At 50.3% G+C, this 15,325-nt stretch overlaps 1 protein-coding gene across 2 annotated transcripts in view; it reads right to left on the minus strand.

Moving 5' to 3' along the window:
* Positions 1–14,925, minus strand: part of ERG (ETS transcription factor ERG) — a 321,571-nt gene extending 306,646 nt beyond the window's left edge. Inside the window, exon 1 of one of the 2 annotated variants that reach the window (XM_027961764.3) lies at positions 14,801–14,925. The gene's annotated coding sequence lies outside the window, so the exon portion shown is untranslated. Of the gene's footprint in view, positions 1–13,634; positions 13,652–14,800 lie in introns of those variants that run through there. The other variant, XM_042238489.2, reaches the window with a different exon arrangement.
* Between the last annotated feature and the right edge of the window lie 400 nt (positions 14,926–15,325).

Here is a 15,325-nt window from a genome sequence, read left to right on the forward strand (position 1 = left end):
TCACCCTCCACCTCTGAGTCAGCTGCCTGTTCATGGAAATACTATTCAGTGACCATTTTCATAAAAGTCTGTGCTGGCGTGGATTTGTTTCTCTTGACACTGACCCAAGTGTTTTTCTCTTTCTGATTGATTTTTGGTTTCAGCTCGGAGTGTTTTTGGGGTTGTTTGTTGTTTAATATATTTCCATTTTTACTGGAGGAGAAACAACGTTAGTGCCAATGGGACCCAGCTGTATCCATCGGGCGCACGACCTCTGTGTCTACATTCATGACGACGGGGACATGCTGTCTGCGAAGCCAAGCAGGGCTGACCCTGCCCAGATGGGGAGGTAAAGGCTACACCAAAAAGGTTCCTGGCCTCTAGGAGGTCTTACGATCCCTATTCCTGGGGTTATTGCTTTTGCAACTCAGTAGTTTCTGTAGACCAACTGATCACACACACCCTAAGTCTGATAAACACCCCACCACCTGTTCTCCTGCGGAGAGCATACAGTCAGCAGTAGCAGCACACGGTCAATGAAGCCCTTGGAGCTGCCGACTGCCTTTTGCTTGAAATTAACACAACATTGTAAATCAACTACATACTTCAATTTAAAAAAATACAATTAAAAGTTGCCTTTGCTTTACTACTGTGAGTTTCAGGCTACTGTGGACTCAAGGGCTAACAGAATCCCCCGGCATAACGTCCTGACTCTCCCGAGTGGCTCCCCTCTTTCAGTGCTTTCTAAGTTTGTGGACTAGTATCTGTCTTCTTTTCTCTTAAACAATCAGCATCTCTCAAAGTGAAACCATGTGTTCCCAAAGAGGCTAAAATCTGTTCTTGAAGTATGAAAAAATGTCTCACTCTTTCATATATAAAACGCAGATACATGCAAATGCATATTTACATGTATATGTCTAATGTAAAATTCCTAAACCAATATGCTATATATCCGTGGCATTAAATATTCATGTGGGAGAGGAGTGATTAGAGGGAAAACTGTTTGAAAAGGCTCTTGGAAAGGTTGGAAAGACTCTTCAGAAAAGGTTGAAAAAGACTAATGTAAGCCAAAGGGTTAACTGCATCACAAAATATCATTACTTCTTGATACATTTAGCACAGGTGTTTCAGTGATAAATACATCCTGTCTGCATTTACTCCAGTCTGTTTAGGAGTCCTCCAAATTATTTCTCTGTAAATTGGAAACTGAAAAGAGTTATACTACACTGCTGTTGTTGTTCGGCCACTCAGTCGTGTCCGACTTTTCCACCCCATGGACCGCAGCACACCAGGCCTCCCTGTCCATTGCCAACTCCCGGAGCTTGCTCACACTCATGTCCATTGAGTCGGTGATACCATCCAACCATCTCGTCCTCTGTCGTCCCCTTCTCCTCCTGCCCGCAGTCTTTCCCCGCAGCAGGGTCTTTTTCAAAGGAGACACTCTAGGCAACAATTCACCTACAGGTCTCCTCTGAAGCCTCCTCTTACGTTTTAGAAGCCGGTGGGTATCGAGCACAAGAAACAAACCCAAAGACAAAGCAAAATATAGAAATGGAAAGAAACAAAGAGCTAATATTCTGATGCAAATGAAGCAGACAACTGTACTTATTTGAAAACAATGACCTATTATTTCTGTCTACAAACTATAAAGATCTCCCACAGTATCTTTTCATTCTGTATTAAGTATTCAATATAGCAAACAACATCTTCCTGCCTTAGTCTACTAAGAATCTTGCTTATTCCAAAAAGGAAGAATGCATTCAACTTTCTCAAATACAAGATGTGCAATTCTTATTTTTACTTGCTTGGAGCAAGAGCTGAGAAACAGCGTTTAATCCGGCTTCCTTTGCCTGGGCGATGTAACAGATTCTCATCCTCATTTCCACTTGTTGAATCTTCTTTCACCTGGGTTGGTTGGGTCAGAGTTTATTCCCAGCCTTTTGGAGAGGTATCCTATATGTCTAACAGGGCCATCCCCAATGCGGCATGATTTTCTGACCTGAACTTGCTGTGTCCTAGCTGGAGAGAGAAACAGAGTCCTTTTTACTCACAACCTCGAAGACTACATACACCAGCATCACAGAATACAGAAGAAACTCTGCGATGACCTCAAAGAGTAAATTTATGGAAGACGAACAGTAAGTGGGGGAGGTTTTCTGCCCTAAAACTCCCGGACGGGGGCAGACTTTTATGAATAATTTTCAAACATCAGGAAGTCCGTGAAAACCCTCCGTGTCTTAAAAAGATTGCACGGTGCTCACCGAACCTCCAGTGGCTCTGACTCCCTCCCCTCCTCGGAGATCCTGGACCAGAGTCCTGACGGGCATGGCCAAATAGCGCAGGCACCTGCCTCCAGCAAATCCATTCCGATCCCCCCTCATTCCCAGACACAAATTTCCATGAAAACCAGACACGGGACAGCAATCAGGGGCAGGATATTCCGACATCGCCCCGCTTCTGCAGCCTGATTTCATTAGACTCGCTGGCATGGTTCTGTTAGCCCCTGTGCGTGCTCACTGCAGGTGACACTTTGCTGACCTTGACCTTCAAAGCCACGCTGTCTGGGGACTTAAGGAAATAAGACCCCTTGCAGGAGCGACCGGGGCTCTGGCGGCCGAGACGGGTGATCTGGGAGTCCAGAGGTCACCGCGACATGGAAACGCTTAGCAACGCCTTTACGAGGTGACTCTGCTGGGTGTGACTGGTCCTGTCATTGAACCCACCCACACATCCCTATAGCCTGTGATAGCTGTTTAGCCTGGAAAGGGGAAAAAGAACCTCCACAGCTGACATGCTCAATCCAAGTTTGACTAAACAGAGCAGTTTGCAAGAGCACAATTTAGCCATCGCACACCCGCAAACACCCAGCTGGAGAAGCCAGTGGGGGGACCCACATGGGGCCGGGGTAGGGAACCCCATCACCTGCTCTGTGCCCCAGCCCAGAGCTGCTTCCATGAGCCATCGGTCATTCAGGAGTTTGTCTCCAGGGTCTTACTCAACAAGCGGTAAACTGAGGATCCCGGGTAGAAGTAACGGGACCTCAACCTCCCCTTCTGAGCCACGCTGCCCGTCCGAGGCGCGGGGTGCCAGCGATGACACAGTTTTTCCCCTGAGGCCTTACGCACACGTGGCTCCCATCACTGTGGTCTCGCATTCCCTCTCTGTTTAGACCACTTGCCTCGCACGTTCTCATATTTACACATGTTCACTGAACATAACCCCGAGTGAATTATTTAAGAAGGCTTAATGTGCTTCAGACTTCTCAAATACAATTTAGACTTTAAAATTGAATTTGCACTCCCGTGCGGGAGAAGAGTGCGGAGCTAGCCGCTGGGCATCCAGTGGACGTGCAGTGGGTTTCGGAACAGAACCGCAGGTACCCCGACAGCCTCTCCCCTGGCAGCCGACGCTCCGGGTCGAATAAATCAGGACTGAGCTACAAGGTTTAAACATGCTGCCCACCTTTGAAAGCACCAAGCCCCACCACACGCCTCACAGACCACAAACATTCTCACATTCTGACTTATCCTTGGCCGATCCAAAATGAAGCATCGGACAATGAGATGGGTTACCTGCAGACCAGCACACAAAGCCCTGTTTGGGAGTTGTGTGTTTTCTGGCTTTTTTTTCTTTTAATAAATCGCAATATCCTTTCTCTCTGCATTCAGTTGCCCTGAATTAGGTGTAAAGATTCTGTGCGGCAAATGAGAGTCGAGAAGAGGCGCACATTTTTTTTAACACGGTCTTGCTATGTTTGCGGTAAGCACGGCCCATCAGGAAAAACAAACCAGAACAAGGGAGTGACATTCCCTCCAGCACGGGTAGGGATGAACACAAAGCTACCTAGAAGAATGCGCAGACCAGGATTTTGCTGCAGACCAGGTCCTGAATCAAACACAGACTTCTTATTCAGGGGAAACTCTGGGAGACAGTGAAGGGCAGGAGAGGCTGGCGTGCTGCAGTCCATGGGGTTGCAGAGCCGGACACGACTGAGCAGCTGAACAACAAAAACATTCATACGGTAAAGGGGCTGAGTTGCTCAATGACTACATTACACAAGGTACGTCGGTAATCAGAAGCAGCACGCGAGCGGGGCAACTGACTTTGTAAGACATGCTGTGAACCTCAGTGCTCAGCACAACAGAAAGGTCCGTGTTGGATGCGCTCTGCCTTCACGGAATCCGTGAACGACCGTGTGGTCTTGGGAGCTAATTCCGTAGCAATCCATCTGACGGTTATCCTTTCTTTCTCCGGGGCTCTGGCGCCTCAAGAATGCTATTCCTCAAAATGACCAATTGCATTATTCTCAACACACTGCCCGCGTGCAAAAAAATGACCTATGTCCTCTGCCAACATCAGCCTTAAACAGGGAATACTCAAGATGTTTATACCTGAGGTTGTCAGAAGACGACTCTAACAAAAACTATTTGTCACCAGGCATACAAAGTTTTAGTGTGAAAGCAGATATTTGGTTTTGCCTTTGAAAAGCATGAAGCGAATTGACAAGAAATCATATATTCGTGATCCCTCCAACTTGAAAAGTGCGGATCTGACACTGTACGTACCATGCCAGTATTCCCTTTTTAATTGCTATCATTTCTGGCTCCAGCATGAGGTACTGGGTAATACTGCCAAGAGGGACATGAAGTCACAAAAATTCTATTCCTGTGATCAAGTTATATAATAGACTTCACGGCCACTAATTATATTAAATATAATATTTTATATTTTCTTTTTAATTATATAAAATCTGAATTCTGCTGCTGAATATTCCCGACCTGCACAGTCCAATACAGTTGACACTCGTGTGGCTATTAAGTATGGGAGATACAGCCAGTCCAAAACTGAGATGTACTGTACGTAAATTGGGCTTCTCTGGTGGCTCAGTGGGTAAAGAGACAGCCCGCAAAGCAGGAGATGTGGGAGACGCAGGTTTGATCCCTGGGTCGGGAAGATCCCCTGGAGAAGGACATGGTAACCCAACATTCTTGCCTGGGAAATCCCCACGGACAGAGGAGCTTGGCAGGCTACAGTCCACGGGGGTCGAAAAATAGTCGGATACGATTCAGCAACTAAACCACCTATGTAACTAAACGCCTATGTAAACGACACACTGGATTTTGATATTTAATACAGGAAAAAAGGTAAAAGAGTTCATCCACATTTTTATATAGGTGACACTTGAAGTGGTATTTTGGACACACCACGTTACATAAAAGAGATTATTAGAATGAATTTCATCTGTCTCTTTCTCCTTTTGTAACATGGCCACTAGAAAGCTGAAAGCTGCAAGCTACACTTGAGATTCGCGTTCTACTCCCCCCGCCCAGCACCCTCTGACCTCCCACCCTCCCAGACCCCACGTCACCTCCCCCTTCCCGTCGTCACTTCTGCAAGTGGACCCTCCGCTCTGACGCAGAGGACCCCTGGCGGCACCGGAGGTCCAGCGCCGATCCCCCAGCTGGGTTCTGCCTCTGACCATCTGCGCGACTCTGGCCACGCCGGTCACTCAGGAGCCTCACTCTGCTCCTCTGGAAGATGGGGTCAGTAAAGCCCCGGCCCTCACAGAGCCGTGGGGAGGACACCCCAGGGCGGGAGTCCAGGTCAGCGAGCGTGCTCCAAACAAACATCACATCTCCCTCCCCTTTGGCAGGATTCCTTTACTCCCTACCTTTTCTGTTGTTTTTAAGATTTATTAATTTTTGGTTGCACTGGTTGCTGCACACAGGTTCTCTGATGCAGCGGGCGGGGCCCACTATTCACGGCAGTGCGCGGGCTGCTCATCACGGCATCTCTGGCTGCAGAGCACGGGCTCTGGGGGGTGCGTGGTCGTCACAGCGGGCAGGTGTCACAGCGCGCGGTGGTCACAGTGCACGGGTATCACAGCGTGGGGTGTCACAACGCGCGGGTGTCAGAGCGCGCGGGTGTCACGGCACACGGGTGTCACAGCACGTGGTTGTCACAGTGCAGTGTCACAGCATATGGTGTCACAGCACGTGGGGTGTCACAGCGTGCAGTGTCATAGCGCGTGGTTGTGCACAGGTGTCACAGCGCGGGGTGTCACAGTGCGTGGTTGTCACAGCACGCGGGTGTCACAGCACGTGGTGTCACAGTGCACGGGCGTCACAGCACGTGGTGTCACAGCACGGGGTGTCACAGCGCAGGTGTCACAGCGCACGGGTGTCACAGCGTGGGGTGTCACAGCGCATGGGTGTCACAGCACGCGGTGTCATAGCACGTGGGGTCACAGCATGCGGGTGTCAGCGCGTGGGTGTCACAGAGCACGGGTGTCACAGCACGGTGTCACAGCAGGTGGGTTGTCACAGCGCGGGTGTCACAGCACGTGGGTGTCACAGCACGCGAGTGTCACAGCACACAGGTTGTCACAGCGCGGGATGTCACAGCGCGTGGTGTCACAGCTCTTGGGCTGAGTTCCTCAGCAGCAGGTGGGAACCTCCCCAGACCCGGGATCAACCTGGCGTCCCCTGCGCTGGCAGGAGGATGCTCAACCACTGGGCCACCTGGGAAGCCCCATTCCCTACCTTTTAGCTTCACACTTGGGTTCCTGACATCTGTGTCTATATCGGTCCCTCCAAGGCCAGAGGTCGGGCCGCTCCAGCACCCACCATGTCACCCAGCTCCCAGGTGGCACGTCCCACACCCCAAGCACCACCCCCAGGAGGCCACCCATGATGGGGGGTGGGGGAGCCCTCACCCCCATTGGGCCCACCAGAGCCAGGATCTGCCCTGGTGCAGCCCGACCCTCGGGAAGTGTTTTCCGGTCTTCCTCTGGCGTGGTCGATATTGCTTTCTGATTGTCTGACTCTAATGAAGTGGATTATTTTACTCATACCCTACCCTGTCCCCTAAAAGGACTGAAAGCGGTCCACGAGGATACACGCGATATGACGAGGGTTTGTTTTGTTTCGCTTTAAATTCTGAAGTAGATGCAAAATAAGCAGCAGAGCTGAGACTAAAGGGAATCAAGGGAGAGAACAGCAGGAGGCGCTCAGAGCTCAGCCACCCACCACGCAGGCCGCGGGGCCCCGCACCCAGGCCCGAGCGGGGCGCACGCAGGCCTCCACGCTGGCCAGCAGCCAACTCACGAAGCTGAGGCTGAGACGAAAAACGAAGCTCTCCCCAAAGGCTGTGAGAGAGAAGGACCTGTGGATGAGATACAAACTTCCCCAACACTGACCCACGGCAGGTGCGAGGGTGGCCTCTCATGGTGCCCACGGAGCACGTGAGCACCCCCTAGGGACCACTGCCCCCAACACTGCAGAGCCCAGGGCCCTAGCTCACTGTCACACTGGTCTGGTTCAAGCAGGCGGCACTGCTGAATGTGTGTAACACTTGCATCGGCCTGTGCGTTCACCCCTTTCTAGACCCCCCGGGCTGTGCGTTCACCCCTTTCTAGACCCCACGGGCTGTGCACTCACCCCTTTCTAGACCCCACTCACCCCTTTCTAGACCCCACTTACCCCTTTCTAGACCCCACGGCCTGTGCATTCACCCCTTTCTAGACCCCACGGCCTATGTGTTCACCCCTTTCTAGACCCCACGGGCTGTGCATTCACCCCTTTCTGGATTCTGTGGCTGTGCATCCACCTCTTTCTAGATACATGGCCTGAGCTTTCATTGCCCTTCTAGATTCCATAGCGTGCACCTCCGTAGATTTCAGCTCCTGAAGGCCTGACCTGAGGCGTCCCCACAGGGCTTTGCACTGAAAGGTCAGCCTGCCCTCCTCCTCTCTTCCTGGCACTTGCCTTGCCGTGACTCAGAACGCCCCTCCTCTGCCAGAATCCTGAACCTTCCAAGCCTAGGTCAAATCTGACCTCAAACATGCCTCTGCCCTCTCAGCACTTCCTGACTCTCCTGCGTGAATTTCCACCTGTGGACATTCATCCCAGGGATACTGCATTCAGGGTGAATGCCATTAGCTATTTGGAGTGGAAGGGGCTACAATTTTGTCTGCATGCTGTCCGTACAACTAGCTGAGCAAAGAATAACCCAGGCAGGACACCAGCAGCCAGAGTCGGCGGACAGGCGAGCTCTGGAATGTTGCGGCTTTTCCAATACAGTTGCAGTTGTTTTTCTAATCTGAAGGTATGTCCAGCGTCTTAACAGTCTCTCTGTGATCCACGTTCCCATCTCTTTTAGGACTGTGCTCTCATTTTAATAGGTAATCAATAAATTCTGATGGGTAAGTGTGTTTCCAGGTTGTTTAAATGTAATAAAGAAAATTCAACATGGTATAATACTTCATGTTTGCAGAGAAAAACGTAATTGCGAAACGTACTTGCAAATGCAATCTTAGCCTTTACACAGACGTAACCCCTTTCTGCCTCCTGGTAGTTGACTGTGGCTTCTTCATGCTTATAGGGTGATTTTCTGGACTTACCTCCAATTTTCAACTTGGGTATAGATTACGTAGGAGAAGCTGCTCTTAAAGGTGTTCTGTTTAATCACCTATATTTACAAGTCTTACAAAGCTGCAAAAATCCCTCAAAGTCTATCATGAAATAGGATTATAAACTGCTTTCAGACCTGATCCCATTCCAGCTGTTAAAACCCTCTCTGTTTGACCCGGAAAGCAGCAAGCAACAGTCGCTTTTCTCTGTTTGAATGGCAGGGTTTGGGGTGGAGTTTCAGAACTTAAACACAGGCAATATGCAGACCTATTACCCCTTTCTCCAGAAAAGACTCACCATATTCCCTGGGTCTGATCTTCATTGTCATTATTTCTATTTTAAAACCCTGGAGGGAAGTAAATTTTCCTGCCAGGATCAAACAGACTAGGAAGTACTTCTGGAGCCCGAAGAAGCAAATTTTTTTTTCCTCCACTTTTGCTTATTCTGTCTTCTTGCTGCAGTAACTTGCGCTCCAAAAAGAGCCAGCCTTGCACAAGAACAAGTTTGAATTTGGGGCAATTATAGACTCAAATTTGTAAATCCTGCAGAGGGCTCGCATCAGCTTTGTGAGGTTGCATGTAATTTTAATGAGTCTCCATTCTTCTTCAAAGGAGGTCTTCTTAAAATGTTCCTAAGTTGCCCATTGGTATCCTTTCACAATGCTTTTTACCTTGTTTCTCAATAAAAGAAATCTGAACTTTCTAATATTTAATTTCAGGTTTTATGTTGAGATGCTAAGTGTGCACGGTTTGTGTTTCCAAACACTTCACATTACTAGCACAGACTTCAAATATTATTTACTTCCAGCTTAGTTCTTTGTAGGTTCCATTTAAGAATCCTGAAATCATCCTTGTTCACTCCCAGGGTCCCAAGGTACCACCAAGGTCCCCTCCCTCCCTCCAGGCTCCTCATTTCAGCTTCTTTCAATCTCTTCTCCAAAGCCTGAGAGTCCTACTGGCTCCAGCAGGCACAGAACTCCAAGCATCAGCAGCGCAGAGGGAAGGGAACAGCGCTTTTCCATTGCCTGATCCAATCCATCGAATTCCATGAAGGCAACAGATCGTCAACAGACGTTGTAAGATCCTGGGTTTCCCCTGCGGTTCAGAAGACACACAGCCTGACATGCAGCTCAATTCACACAGAAAGGCACAGCCCACGACCCGAATCCACCTCCACAAGGCTGCTGACTGTTCACAACACTGCTCCTGCCCCAAAGGTGGTAACACAAACCTCCCAGCCCGGAGCACAGGCAAAACGTGCACACGCATCTTTTACTTCCGAACTTGACTACTTTTGTAAAGCTCCCAAAAAAACCCATAACCCACATTTCCACTCCGTCACGGAGAGAACAAATCTCCCCACCGGGAACGGAGAACCGCTCGGTGGAAATACGACAAGCCGAGTTCATCCCGGCACTCAGACCGCGGGGCAAACACCCTTCTTCACTTTTAAATGAAGGTTTGGGAACCTCTGCCAAGCCCCTTCATCAAGCAAAAGTAAGGGTTTCTTGGTTTTGAAAAATCACCGTAAATGTGCCTGTTTTTCTTTTCCCTTTTTTTTTTTTAAACCATTCTTTAGGTTTTCTTTTTTTCTGTTTTACGATTTATGTTTTCCTTCCCATCGGTTAGAGGGCTGCTTTTCTGTCCCCGAGTGGGTTTTCCTGGGGGAACAGTTATTGAAATAACAGTAGCACTAAAAGGAATCCCATGTGAGACACCGACGCGTGAACATCTCATTCCCACTAAAACAGTTCAAATTTAGATGGTATGCTCGAACAGAAAGCAGCTACAACACTAGGTTCTTCAAAACCCTCAGACATGCTGACGGTTTATGCTGGATCAGCTCTCCCATCAACTTCTCCAGGGTTACGATTTTCAGAAGTGATAAATTAACTCAAAAGGTCTATTTTACACACTTTAAGGATATTTCCAGCTGCACTAACGGTCAGTCTGAAACAGAAAAAAAGGCACAGAACTCAACTTCCTTTGCTCAGGCTTCTGACCATGCACCGAGTCAAGGTAACTGAACCCCCTACTTTCACTGTTAAATGACGGTTTCTCATGCGCAATCAGGGTCTTCCAGATGATGACATGCCACTGTCAAAATAGAAGAACTTAAAAGTTACTTTAAATCTAAAACTCAGACCCAGCTCTCCATTTTTAGCTGCACCCTTTAATTACTTGGTGCTGTCGACATCTCACTTACACTTAAATTTAGCAAAGTAATTTTAGACCACTTGCCTTTAGATCACTTCACTACCTCCACTGGATCTGCAGTGCTGGAAATGCAAAGCACCAAATCCTCTCTCTTTTAAACACTCAAATGCTTGAAAGTAAAAAAGGTAAAAGGTTAAGAGGGCAACATTTCCCCCTGGTCATTTTGAAAAACTGGGGTGGACGATAGCCCAACCCCTGGAGACTTCTGTTGTTTTTATCCACAGAATGACTGCCTTGAATCTGTAAATGTGAGAAGATGTATATTGACCACGTACAACGTCCAGCCAATGAACTGCTCCTGAGCCAAGTGAGGGTGCAAACAGGACCAAGGAGGATGCCCTCATGACGTCAACAATACAGGGGCGTCGAGGAGACCTCGTGGCTAAGTGTCACCAGCTACTTCAGGGACGTTCAAAGTCCCCCCAGGGTCTTTAACATACACTGCCACCAAACTCGAACAGCCACTGCTCCCACCAGGTATCAAAATCTGCTGCAGCCGTGTCCCAAACACTTGAATCCCTCTTATATCCCAAAACACTTGAACCTTTGCAACTCCAAAGGTTTGAAGAGTTTCAAATTCAAAGTGCAGGCATCTGATAAAAAAAAAAAAGTTGTATTTTGAAGGGTGATATATCCTTGGAATGCCCACGTGTCCTTACCCATTGGGGAAAGAAAATGGAATTCTCCTCCTCGCCTGGAAGAGCTTGGCCCTGAGATGCAAAGGGTGACCCAGCCAGGAGGTGGAAAGAGACCTGCGTTTAGAGAGACCAGCCCCCAGCCGAAACACAGACCTGCCTCTCAGCGCCACAAGGCCAGGACTCTGCTCATAATGACTTCCTTCTAATCTCAGTTACAGGGATCACATCTCGAGTCCCAGGCCCCAGCAGCCTCCTTAGAAGGGTGGTGGTGGGGGGGTGGGTGTCTCTCTGTCGACACCTCCTGAACTGAGCTCTATGAAAGAGCAGGCGGCACCAACATTTATTCAACATGACACTGTCTCCCCACCCTCCGTATCATATGATTGACACTGACCTGCTCCAGTTTTCCACTGAGGAATAGGAAAAGATCTTTGGAACATTAGTTCCTCTGTCTTGTGAAGAAACAAACCCTCCTTTTATTTTTGTTGTTGTTTAAAGATAGGTAACAAGGAAAAACTAGACCTGATATTAATGTTAGAAAAAAAGTTGAAAGTCTCCTATTACCTACTTATAAAATGATATATTCCATATACGCACAATGCATAAAATTGTAGAATAGTACGTAAGTTCAAAATCAAGGTTGACATCTTGCAAACAGGCTTTACTTCTTATTTACATATCTACCACCCCACTGGGGTCTCAGCCTCTACCACAAATAAAAGAGCTGATCTTATGAGATTAGAAACGCAATAAGATTTTTAATACCAAAACAAAACCTAAGAAGTGGCCGGGGGCACAGCTTATAAAGATGTGTACATGCAGCCCCATTACACAATCAAATGGCAACCAAGAGTTTTCAAAAATTTAACTAAAGAAGGCACTTCAGACTAAATAACCAAGAACTCATCATGAGAGAATAGATACATGGAAAACAGCGTATCACAATGCTACCCCACATTTTTAACAGGAAAATAAAGCAACTATACAGTGATAGAAGAGAAACCAAAACTTCAAGTGTAGCTGGAACTATACATCCTTAAACAAATAATTCAAAGAGACATAACACCCGTTCCCTAGTTTAGTGTACTATCCAAGTTATTGATTCAAATGGAAGCTTGGGTTACTAGACCAGGAGAGGATCTGGGACGTGTCTAGCACTCACAAAGCCTTTCTTCAGAATTAGAAGACTTCGCAGTAGTAGCCACAGGCTTGCACAGCTCATCCTGTTTCCCCTAGAATTACCATTTTAATGGCATGGTTAGCTCAATCATAATTTGACACACGATGCATTAATTCATCTGGATAGGGTTTGCATGTAACTTCTATTGCCCACTCTTCGCACTGAGAGAGCCAGTGGGAGGTGCCGCCAGCACAGCAAGGGTTAACCCCAGGACTGTGACAGTCCTCCCTGTGATAAGGTGAGGGGTAGCTGAGGCCGGTCAAGGGCTCTAAGCTATTTGCAGAGAACTGAAAATGCTGCAAAAAAAAATAAATAACCTCGATGGCCCGTGTATGTCACTAGGGCAAGACTAAAACTGTTTCTTAAGTCACACTGAAAGTTTTCTGACCTACAGAAGCTCCAGAAACACGCACGGTGGGAAAGCTGTGGCACTTAGGAATACGTTTCTTTGGAAGGATAACGAAACTATCATCGTCCTAACGAAGCACTGCATTACGTTCACACCTGCATTAACACTGTTTATCCATTTTATGAGGCAGTGTAGTCCGCTGTTAACAATAGCATCTAAATCCTTTAAAACGTTACAAATAATTCTAGGTGGTACCTTTTGTAAAATATCTAGACAATATATAGCTGTGATACAAGGACGTCGTATTTCAGACAGAAACCAACAAGGCTTGCTGAGAGATACACGTATAATTTTTAAACATGCCAAGTGTCTCGAGTAAGCGGTAAACGGGAAGCACATTAAACCTGCAGGCCGAGGTGTCAGAAGGGGAAAAGACGGAGATGCAGAGAAAAGAGAGGAAGCCGAGGTCCGGGAGAGCGCGGCGAGGGCGCCGTCGGAGGGCGATTCCACCCACGCAAGGACTGAGCGGGCAGCGACAGCCAAGCCCACACCTGGTCTCGACTCTCAGCCGAGCGTGGGCTTTCATTCAAGCCTTATTTCCACTCCAGACAACAACAAATCACCGCTCGCTGCGAGCCCAGACGAAGCCTCCGCGCCCGGCTTCCCCAGCCCCTCGCGAGCAGCGGAGGTCTGCACCCCTCACCATCCCTCCGGGGCGCGCGCGCCTCCCCAGGACCCGGGCAACGACGGACCGGCGTCACACACCCGATCTGTCCCGGCGCCGTCGGAAGAGCCGGGTCACCCGGCCGCCACCGTCCCCGCCGCGAGAGCCGAGCAAGGCGCGCGGGGCGCGGGACTTACCGAGAGGCGAGCGCCGCCGTCGGGGGAGGGCGCGCTGCGCACGTGGGTGTCCGCGCGTGTCCGCGCCCGCGTGTGCCGGCGCGCGTGCCTGACTGGGGCCGCCGCCGAGCCGGGCGGCACTGAGTCCCTGGGCGCCGACGGGCTCAGCCCATGGTGTGGGCGCCGGCCTCCCGGAGGCCCCGGCTCCCGCCAATCGCCGAGCAGGGCTGCCGCCCCGACGCGCGGCTCCAGATCCCGGAGTGCGCGCCGGGGGCGGGGCGGGCCGGGGGGGCGCGCGGGGCGCGAGCGCGCGTGTCCAGGTGCGCCTGGGTATCCGCGCGCGCGAGCGCGTGTCCGGGGGCTCGTGGATGCTGTGCGCGCGCGACCCGGGGGCGCGCGTGGGTAGCCCAGCGCGCGTGTCCGGGGGGCCCACCCTCGGGCCGAGGAGCGCGGCGGCGCGGGCAGGTCCGGACCCTGCTGGGCTTTGGGGACGCGGCGGGCGGCTCCGAGGAGGAAGAGGAGGAGAGCGGCGAGGAGGAGGGGGAGAAAGGGGAGGAGCGGACCCTGGGACCGGAGAGCCAGAGTCCGGGCCCGGGCGGCGGCGGGAGGCGAACCAGGACGCGCCTCCAGGAGCGGAGAGGAGCGAGAAGCCGAGCACGGGCTGGGGCAGGCGAGGGCCGAGCGGGGGGAGATGCCGCGGAAGTGTTTCCTCCTCGGAACTTAGAAGTGATTTTTTTCCTCCCGCCTCAGCCGTTACACTCATTACAAATAATAAAAGTTCAAACCGGTTGTGTCGGAAGAAGGTGAAAATGACCGCTGGGGCTACCTCGGATGCTGCTTGGAATTGACATAAACGTCGCCCTGAAATTAAGAGACGGCGGTGCCGGGTGCCACGGGCTTCGGTCACACCTGGAGTCACCACCTGGTGCGCGTCCTGGGAGCCTGGGGCCGGGGTGGAGGGGCTCCGGGGGCGCGGGCGCGGCCGCTAGGATGCCGAGCCGTCCGGGAGACCGCCGGGCGGGCCCGACTGACCAAGGGTCGGCAGCCCTCGGCAGCAGGGTGTCCCCAAGATGCCGCCTCCGAAAGGGGGAGCCGCGCGCGAGGCTTGGCTCCTCCGGTCCGGCGGCCCTGCAGCCCTCCAGATGTTACAGTTTTTAAGGGAATTCTGACTTCAAAACCGCGCTTACCTGGGTCCTGCCTCTCTTCGACCATGTCCCGCGGGCACCGTCACGGCTGTCCAGCGTGATCGCTAGGAACTCATCCCAGACCCTTCCCTTGCAGGCTCTCCCCTTCCAACCAAGTGAAAACTACTCGTGTCTCTCAGTCTCCAAACTTTTTAACAGCCAAGAATTTCAGCAAACAGCCAGAAAGAAAGCTAAGTCGCGCCCCCCCCCAACCCCCGCCACAACCCCAAGGGAAGGGAGCGAAATAAGCACTCCTTTAATTTGAAAAATAATAATTAAAACTCCCTCAACTTTTAAGGCCGGGCAACATAATCTATTAATTGGTCGCTATTAACATGCCGTTTTATTGACCACAGCACACAGAAGTCTGATTGTGAAGGGGGAGTGTTTTCAATGAAAGTGGAGTTATTTTAGCTGCAGACGTGTTTACATTTCTGTGGTTTAGTCTATAACTTTCTCTTTCTCTTGCTTCAGAATTCTGCTCCATGAAGCAAAGCCCTTAGCTCCCAGACATTCCAAAAAGTCTGC

The sequence above is a fragment of the Ovis aries genome, chromosome 1 (assembly GCF_016772045.2).
Source record: "Ovis aries strain OAR_USU_Benz2616 breed Rambouillet chromosome 1, ARS-UI_Ramb_v3.0, whole genome shotgun sequence".
NCBI lineage: Eukaryota > Metazoa > Chordata > Mammalia > Artiodactyla > Bovidae > Ovis > Ovis aries.